Source organism: Myotis myotis, unplaced genomic scaffold, assembly GCF_014108235.1.
Source record: "Myotis myotis isolate mMyoMyo1 unplaced genomic scaffold, mMyoMyo1.p scaffold_m19_p_22, whole genome shotgun sequence".
Taxonomy (NCBI): domain Eukaryota; kingdom Metazoa; phylum Chordata; class Mammalia; order Chiroptera; family Vespertilionidae; genus Myotis; species Myotis myotis.
The window spans coordinates 1,328,336-1,337,003 of NW_023416327.1; the positions used below are offsets into that span (position 1 = coordinate 1,328,336).

The following is an 8,668-nucleotide window of genomic DNA, read 5'->3' on the forward strand; positions in this document are numbered from 1 at the left end:
CCCTCGACCCCAGGTGGGCACAGCCTCAGGCTGGCCCGCTGACCTGTCTGTCTCCAGGGACGGGCTGGGGAGTGAACCCGGGCTGAGCCAGGCCAGGGCTGTGTGCGCGTGAGGATCCCGCAGCCAGGACAGGCCCCCCGCAGGCAGGTGGCAGGTGCAGGGGGTGGGGGCTGCAGCGGAAAGGGGACCAGCCCCGCCACAGGGAGCCCCCTGCCAAGCTCACCCCCGCCCTGGAGTTCTGCCCCAGAGTTCTCGGAGTTGCTGCTGTTGGGATGGCAGGTCCACCTCCAGCTCCCCCCAGGGACTGGCTGGCCCTGCAGATTCTGGGGTCCCATCCCCCACCCACCGGATAAGAGTAGACGTGGCGTGGAGCCCAGCCGTCCGTGCTCACAGGCTCTGACATTGGAGATTTGCTGCGTGTTAGAGTCACCCAAGGGCTTTACTTATTGTAAACATGTTTTGGGAGAGAGGAAGGGAGAGGGAGAAGGAGAGAGAAACATCTACTGGGGATCGAGCCCGCAACCCGGGCCTGTGCCCCGACCAGGAAGTGAACCATGACCTCCGGTTCACAGGTCGACACAACCACGGAGCCACACGTCCAGGCGAGAGCTTTTACCTCTGCCCTCAGGCTGTGCTCCCCAACAGCTCAGTCAGCCTCTGGGGCGGTGCCCTGGCAGCAGCATCCCTTCAGGCCTCCCCGGGTGACCTGCGGGCGGGCGGGCAGGGACAGGACGCAGCCCTGAGCCACAGCGGAGCCCTCCCAGCTGACCCTCAGGCGCTCAGAGGAGCAGGGGTTCCTGCAGTTTTCCGTGGGGCTCACTCAGGCCACGGTATTTCCAAGCCCCTTTGGCCTTTCCTGCCCTGGCCGGTTTGCTCAGTGGATAGAGCCTCGGCCTGTGGACTGAGGGTCTCGGGTTTGGTTCCGGTCCAGGGCACGTGCCTCAGTTACAGGCTTGATCCCGGCTCTAATTGGGGTGTGTGCGGGAGGGCCCAGTGGGCACGTCTCACATCGATGTTTCTCTCTCCCTTCCACCCTAAATATCAATGGGGAAATATCCTTAGGTGAGAACTAACAATGAAAAAGACAGGCATTTTCTGCCCCCCCCCCTCCTAAAGTAGAAGCCGCCCCGCCCCCCCTCCCGCCCCCCGCCATCCTAGCCAGGTAGCTCGGTCGTTAGGGGCACTGTCCCCATACGCCAAGGTTTCGGGCTCGATCCCGGTCAGGGCACATATAAGAATCACCCAATGGCTGCATCAGTAAGTGAAAAAACAAATAAATGTTTCTCTCTCAAATCAATAAAGGAAATTTTTTAAAAAATAGAATCCCCGCCGAAACCGGTTTGGCTCAGTGGATAGAGCGTCGGCCTGCGGACTGAAAGGTCCCAGGTTCAATTCCGGTCAAGGGCATGTGCCTGGGTTGCGGGCACATCCCCAGTGGGGGGTGTGCAGGAGGCAGCTGATCGATGTTTCTCTCTCATCGATGTTTCTAACTCTCTATCTCTCTCCCTTCCTCTCTGTAGAAAATCAATAAAATAAAAAAAAAAAAAAAAAAAATAGAATCCCCGAAAAAAACATAATTCAGGAGTTCGGGGCCACGGTCTCTCTCGCCTGGCCCGCTCCTGGCTCGGAGTGAATCTTCAATAAACCCCACTTGACTTGGATTTCATTCCCATTGGCCTTAAAATCTGTTCTAATTGACGAGAAGAACCCAGGTCCCAGCCAGCAACCCCAACCGGCAGCACAGGACCAACCCCGGGACCTTTCCTTGAGGACCCCGCTTCTCTGACTTCTTACTGAGCCCCAGCAGCCTGGCCTGGCTCAGTCCCCACCGAGCCCTTCTCCTGGGGTCCTGCCCCTCCCGGGCTCACTGTCCCCCCAACTCTCCGTTTTCTATTCATTTCCTCGAGAATGTTGATCGGATTCTGAAAGCTCCCTGTTCATTTTCTGCCTTCCTCTCTAAGTAAGTTCCACGGAATCAGGAATCACATTACCCTGTTGGCCGCACCGCTGGAGGACTTGTGGCAGAGTTGATGCTGAAATACTTGCTGAATGAATGGCTAGGAACCGACACGGGACAATTCAAGGCTGGGCGCTTCCTGGGATTCCAGAACCTTCTGTCTTCCCCGCCGAGCACTGGAGAGAGTTCTCCGGCTCACCGCCACTGAGCGGATCACAGGCCACCGAGAAGCCACATACCCTCTCCCTCCGGTGACCTCACATGTTGTTGCGTTTTCAAAAACAACAACACGGAAAAGACCCAGAATGAGTCGGGCACGTCATAGACGTGGGGCAGCCGTGGGGCAGGGAATTAGCAAACGATTTCTGATCCTGAGGGGCTTGGCTCCGGCAGCTTAGAGTGCAAGAGAGTCAATGCCGCCCATCACTCTAACTTCAGCGGGGGCTGTGGGCCTGGTCTTCCCTCTGACCCCACGGGAAACTGGGCATGACTTCGCCTTCCACGGGGCGGGGTGGGCCCGTGGGGTGGGCCCTGGCCGGATCAATGAAAGGGGTGGATTCAGAGCCGTCTCCCAAGCAGCCCCATCTGGATTTTATTTGATCCTTACTTTCCTAGGATCCTTACTTCCCAAAAAGTGTTATATGGCCGTTTACAAATGACAAGTGAAAGCGAAATCTGTTTAATTTTTTAAAATATATTTTTATTGATTTCAGAGCAGAAGGGTTCAGAAGGAGAGAGAGAGAGAGAGAGAGAGAGAGAGAGAGAGAGAGAGAGAGAGAAACATCCATGATGAGAGAGAATCATGGATCGGCTGCCTCCTGCACGCCCCCTACTGGAGATCGAGCCCACAACCCAGGCCTGTGCCCTTGGCTGGAATCGAACCTGGGACCCTTCAGTCTGTAGGCCGACACTCTATCTACTGAGCCAAACCAGCTAGGGCTCGAAATCTGTTTAATTTTGAATTTTCTTGTGTGCTTTTGAGGACCCAAGAATGTCAAAATATCCCTTGATTGAAGTGGGAACGAGCTGGGAACAATTAAACGGGTGATTGATTGATTAAATTCTAAGATAGCCATTCTCTTGGTGCATAGCCACAAATTTCGGGAGCGTTTTAGTCTATAATTTGTGTTTTGTTTTGCTTTTAACTTATTTTTGGCCTATGTAGCAGTGACTATAAATACCTCTCATTTCTGGACTAGGAAGTGAATAAATTCTACCTTTCCACAGAATCAAACATTTGCTATTGTGCCTTGCAGATGTTAAAATAACGATATGTTTCTTTTTTTTAAATATTTTTTTATTGATCTCAGAGAGGGAGGGAGAGGGAGAGAGAGAGAGAGAAACATCAGTGATGAGAGAGAAAGGAAATTAATGGGCCATCTTTTATTAGATTGTAATAAGGAAATAGTAGTGCATAAAAATCATATCACGAAAATATCAACCATTTATAACACTGAGCTGTCCCAATAGAATTTAATAACCACAAAGATAGCACAATGCTCTAGCCCTAGCTGGTTTGGGTCAGTGGAGAAGTGCCTGCCTGCGGACCAAAGGGTCCCGGGTTCGATTCTGGTCAAGGGCATGTACCTGGGTTGCAGGCTCCTCCCTGGCCCAGACACATGCAGGAGGCAAGCAATCGATGTGTTTCCCTGACATCGATGTTTCTCTCTGTCTTTCCCTCTCTCTCCCTGAAAATCAGTGGAAAAATATCCTGGGGTGAGGATTAAAAATAGATAAATAAATAAATAGTGCACATTAAGTCCAGGGTTTGATTCCGGTCAAGGGCACATGCCCGAGTTGCGGGCTTGATCCCTGATGGGGGCCGTGCAGGAGGCAGCCAATCAATGATTCTCTCTTATCATTGACTAGAGGCCCGGTGCATGAAATTCGTGCAAGAGTAGGCCTTCCTCCCTCCCCACCAGCTGCCGGTACCGGCTTCCCTCTGGCACCCGGGACCCCGCTTCCCTTGCAGCCCCAGCTTTCTTAAAGCTCTACATGAGAATGTCTGCACTTCTACATGTGACAGCAGCTCAAGAAATAGCTCCTGCAGGAGACCTTCTGCTCTTCTTCCTTCTGAAGGATGGAATTTAATATCCTATCAATACTCGCTTTTGTCCTTTCATCTCGGAAGATGCATCTGATGTCAGCAGTAAAGTGGACAACGTCCGTTTTTATCGTTAATGAACTTGTCACTTTGCTCGCATCCTAAAGGCTCACCGCGGAATTTATCACCGAGCCGTAATGGAAGCGCTGAAGGGGAGATTTGCAGGCTCTGCCCAGCCCTGAATTTAGCTCAGTTGACCCCGTTATAAAAAAAGAGGAGGCAACAACTACATCGATGTGAAAGACAACTCATTCGGTCACTCCACTCGCAGATGACAATGTTCATTTTTTATTTCTGCTGTTTATTTGGCCTCCGAATCCCCTTCCCACTCTCTCTCTCTTTTTAAATATATTTTATTGATTTTTGTACAGCGAGGAAGGGAGAGGGATAGAGTTAGAAACATCGATGAGAGAGGAACATCGATCAGCTGCCTCCTGCACACCCCCCACCGGGGATGTGCCCGCAACCAAGGCACATGCCCTTGACCGGAATTGAACCCGGGACCCTTCAGTCCACAGGCCGATGCTCTATCCACTGAGCCAAACAGGTCAGGGCTCTCTCTCTTTTTTTTAATCCTCACCCGAGGATATATCTCTTTTTAGAAAGAGAGAGAGAAACATCTATGTGAGAGAGACATCAATCAGTTGTCCCCCATACAGGCCCCTACGGGGACTCGAACCCACAACCTTTTGGTGTACAAGAATGACGCTCCAACCCACTGCACCACCTGCTCAGGGCCCCCCTTACTTTTAATATAGAAGCATCAACAGCGCTTTGGTGAAGGGTTTTGTATCTGCAAAAGCACATCCACGAGTAATTGCCACACAAGTAATCACCACCAACAACTATTTTTTATTTCTTTAAATATGTTTTTATTGATTTCAGAGAGGAAGGGAGAGAGAGAGAGAGACATCCATGATGAGAGAGAATCATGGATCAGCTGCCTCCTGCACGCCCCACACTGGGGATGGAGCCCGCAACCCGGGCCTGTGCCCTTGACCGGGAATCGAACCGTGGCCTCCTGGTTCATAGGTCCACGCTCAACCACGGAGCCACGCCGGCCGGGTGAGACTTAGTTTGTGAAGGCAGGACACTTGGGTTCGCACCCCTGCTCACCATTTATTTCCCAGCTCGCTAGAGATCCCGGGTGAGCTATTTAACATTCATTTATTCATCCAACAGTCATTTTGCACATCTCCTGCGTGCTCAGTGTACTGGGCGCACACCCGGGAATAACAGACACAGCTGCTGGAGCTAATTTTTATGGGGGGAATTAGACACACTGCAGGGTAGGCAATTACAAATCGTGACAAGCGTGGGGTGGGGAAGGGAGGGGAGGGGAGGGGAACGGAGGGGAAGAAGCCAGGACAGAGCCAGGCAGAGGGAGTGGAGCACCCAACCTCGACCCAACTTGGTGCTGTGATCACAACAAAACTGAAGTGTCCTGGGAGTTCAGAGAAGGCTGCAGCGGGTGGGCTAGTGCCATTGGAAAGGAGAGGAGTTGGTGAATCGCAGAAAGAGCTGTCCACGATGTACCTGTTATATTCTATACTTATTAGCTTGGATTTTAATGAGCCCAACAAATTACACACCTGGCCTTTCACTTAAAAACAGTAACAACTTAGTGTTTCTCACAGGATATGTACATAATCATGGTTCTCTTATTTATTTTAGAGCTATATATATATATCCTATAAAATATATCCTATATAATAAAAGGGTAATAAGCAAATTGACCCTAATGGCAGAATGACCAGTTGCTATGACATGCACTGACCACCAGGGGGCTGGCGCTCAACACAGGAGCTTCCCCCTGGTGGTCAGTGCGCTCCTACAGGGGGAGCGCTGCTCAGCCTCATGTCCAGCTGATGGCTGCGAGTGCAGTGGCGGTGGTGGGAGCCTCTCCTGCCTCCTCAGCAGCACTAAGGAGGCTTAGGCCCGATCTCCAAGGGGAGTGGGCCTAAGCTGGCAGGTGGACATCCCCCAAGGGCTCCCAGCCTGCAGGAGGGTGCAGGCCGGGCTGAGGGACCCCCTCCCCTATAGTGCACGAATGTTGTGCACTGGGCCTCTAGTATATCTATATATATAAAAGCCTAAGCCACCATCCCACCATTTGACCGTTACCTATGATGCGCACTGACCACCAGGGGGCAGACGCTCAATGCATAGTCATGAAAACATGGAACAGACTGATGAATCTCAGAGGAAAAAGGGGATGGGGAGGGCGGGAAGAGATTAACCAAAGATCTTATATGCAAACTAGAGGCACGGTGCACGGATTTGTGCATGGGTGGGGTCCCTCCCTGGCCTGGGGGATCAGGCTGAAACCGGCTCTCTGACATCCCCCAGATGGTGAGAGGTGCCGGCCAGGCTGAGGGACCCCACCAGTGCACAAATCCATGCACCGGGCCTCTAGGATTGTAATACATCTTCATCGATTTCAGAGAGGAAGGGAGAGGGAGAGAGAGATAGAAACATCCATGATGAGAGAGAATCAGGCATCGGCTGCCTCCTGCACACTCCCTACTGGGAATCGAGCCCACAACCCGGGCCTGTGCCCTGACCGGGAATCAAACTGTGACCTCTTGGTTCATAGGTTGATGCCTGACCACTGAGCCACGCCGGCCGGGCATCTTAGTTATTTTTTTTAATGCCTCATGAATTTGCGTGTCATCCTTGCCCAGGGGCTGTGCCAATCCCTGTATCAGTCCAATTTTAGGAGATGTGCCGCGGAAGCCAGCCTCTGTGGTTAGTGATGTAAACTCTGGGAGGTCTGAGACTACAGTGGCTCTCGCTGTGGCAGAGCTGACAACCATTTAATTCCGGTGTTCCCACTGAGAGGTACCGTGACCTTCAGCCACCCGGTACCAAGGCTCCTCTCCGTAGAAATGCATTAACACTCCACGCTGTTCTGCCAACACTGTTAAGGGGGGATTGCATAAGTGTCTGTGTGCCCCATCAATTCTTTAGGGCAAAATAGAAACTTGCAGGGCAGGGGCGATAAATGCTCTTGCCTCCCTGTGCAGAGGTGTCATGAATGACTCACCCAGTCATCAACTTGTCCCTTTTAAAAATATATATATTTTTATTGATTTCAGAGAGGACGGGAGAGGGGGACAGAGAGGTAGAAGCACCCACGATGAAAGAGAATCACTGATCAGCTGCCTCCTGCACACCCCACACTGGGGATCGAGCCCACAACCCAGGCATGTGCCCTTGACCGGAATCGACCGTGACCTCCTGGTTCATAAGTCATCTTGTGTCCCTTTTCTTTAAATCCAGTTAAGAAGACTCACTTCAGTGGGTTTTTGCTCCCATTTTCCTGGTGGTACTTAGACCTAGGAAAGAAAGTCAAAATTTTCCGTTTAGATTCTTTGCAACCAGGTTTAGATTCTAAACCGATTTGCAATGTGGCACTTGGCGTGACATTTCTGCGCACGGGGAGTCTGAGGGGATCACCTCCATGAAGCTCTCTGTGAAAGATCGCGACATGCTCTGTCACCGCGGCTTAAGGGTGATGCCGCAGAACCTCTGCAGCCAAACGAAGCTTCCTAGTCGATTATGGACGGAAGGGATGGAAGGGAGGGCCAGGCAGACTGTGCCGTGGGCCTGCCGCTGGCCGAGTCGGTCAGCGTGGGAGTCACAGCGTCTGTGGCAGATGGAGTCACTGGTGTTTCCAGGTGTTAACTGGTGGCATCTGAGGCCATTCATGTCATCTCAGTGGACGGCCGGGATGAGGGTGAGTCCTCCCGGTGACCTGCTTGGTTTAAGAAGGAGGAAACTGGCCCGGCCGGTGCGGCTCAGTGATTGAGCGTCGACCTCTGAACCAGGAGGCCACGGTTCGATTCCTGGTCAGGGCACAGGCCCAGGTTGTGGGCTCCATCCCCAGTGTGGGGCGTGCAGGAGGCAGCCGATCCCTGATTCTCTCTCATCATGGATGTTTCTGTCTCTCTCTCTCCCTCTCCCTTCCTCTCTGAAATCAATTATATATAAACTAGAGGCCCGGTGCATGAAATTCGTGCATGGGTAGAGTCATTAGGCCTGGCCAGTGATCAGGGCCAATGTGGGCCTTCCAGCTGCCGGCTGGGGCCTTCCTTCCCTGGCTGCTGGCTGCCGGCCTGGGCCTTCCTTCATTCCGCACTGCCCCCTGGTGGTCAGCACACGTCATAGCAAGTGATCAAACTCCTGGTCAAACTCCCGAGGGGACACTTTGCATATTACCCTTATATATAGACTAGAGGCCCGGTGCACAAAAATTTGTGCACTCAGGGGGAAGGGGGGGTCCCTCAGCCCATCCTGTGCCCTCTCTCAGTCTGGGACCCCTCGGGAGATAACGACCTGCTGGCTTAGGCCTGCTCCCGGGTGGCAGAGGGCAGGCCCAATCCCTAGGTGCAGCACCTGGTCGGGCTCAGAGCAGGGCCGATTGGGGGATTGGGGCACCACCCCCTGTCACACTCAAGGCAGGGTCGATGGGGAGGTTGCGGCGCGACCCCCTGTCACGCACAGAGCAGGGCTGATCAGGGGGTTGGGGCGCTGCCCCCTGTCACGCTGATCCCGGTGCTGGGGGGCATATTACCCTTTTACTATATAGGGTAGAGGCCTGGTGC

General features: G+C 52.8%; 1 pseudogene; it reads right to left on the reverse strand.

The window, feature by feature from the left end:
* Positions 1-6,700: 6,700 nt before the first annotated feature.
* Positions 6,701-6,801, reverse strand: LOC118679153 (annotated as a pseudogene).
* Positions 6,802-8,668: the final 1,867 nt, after the last annotated feature.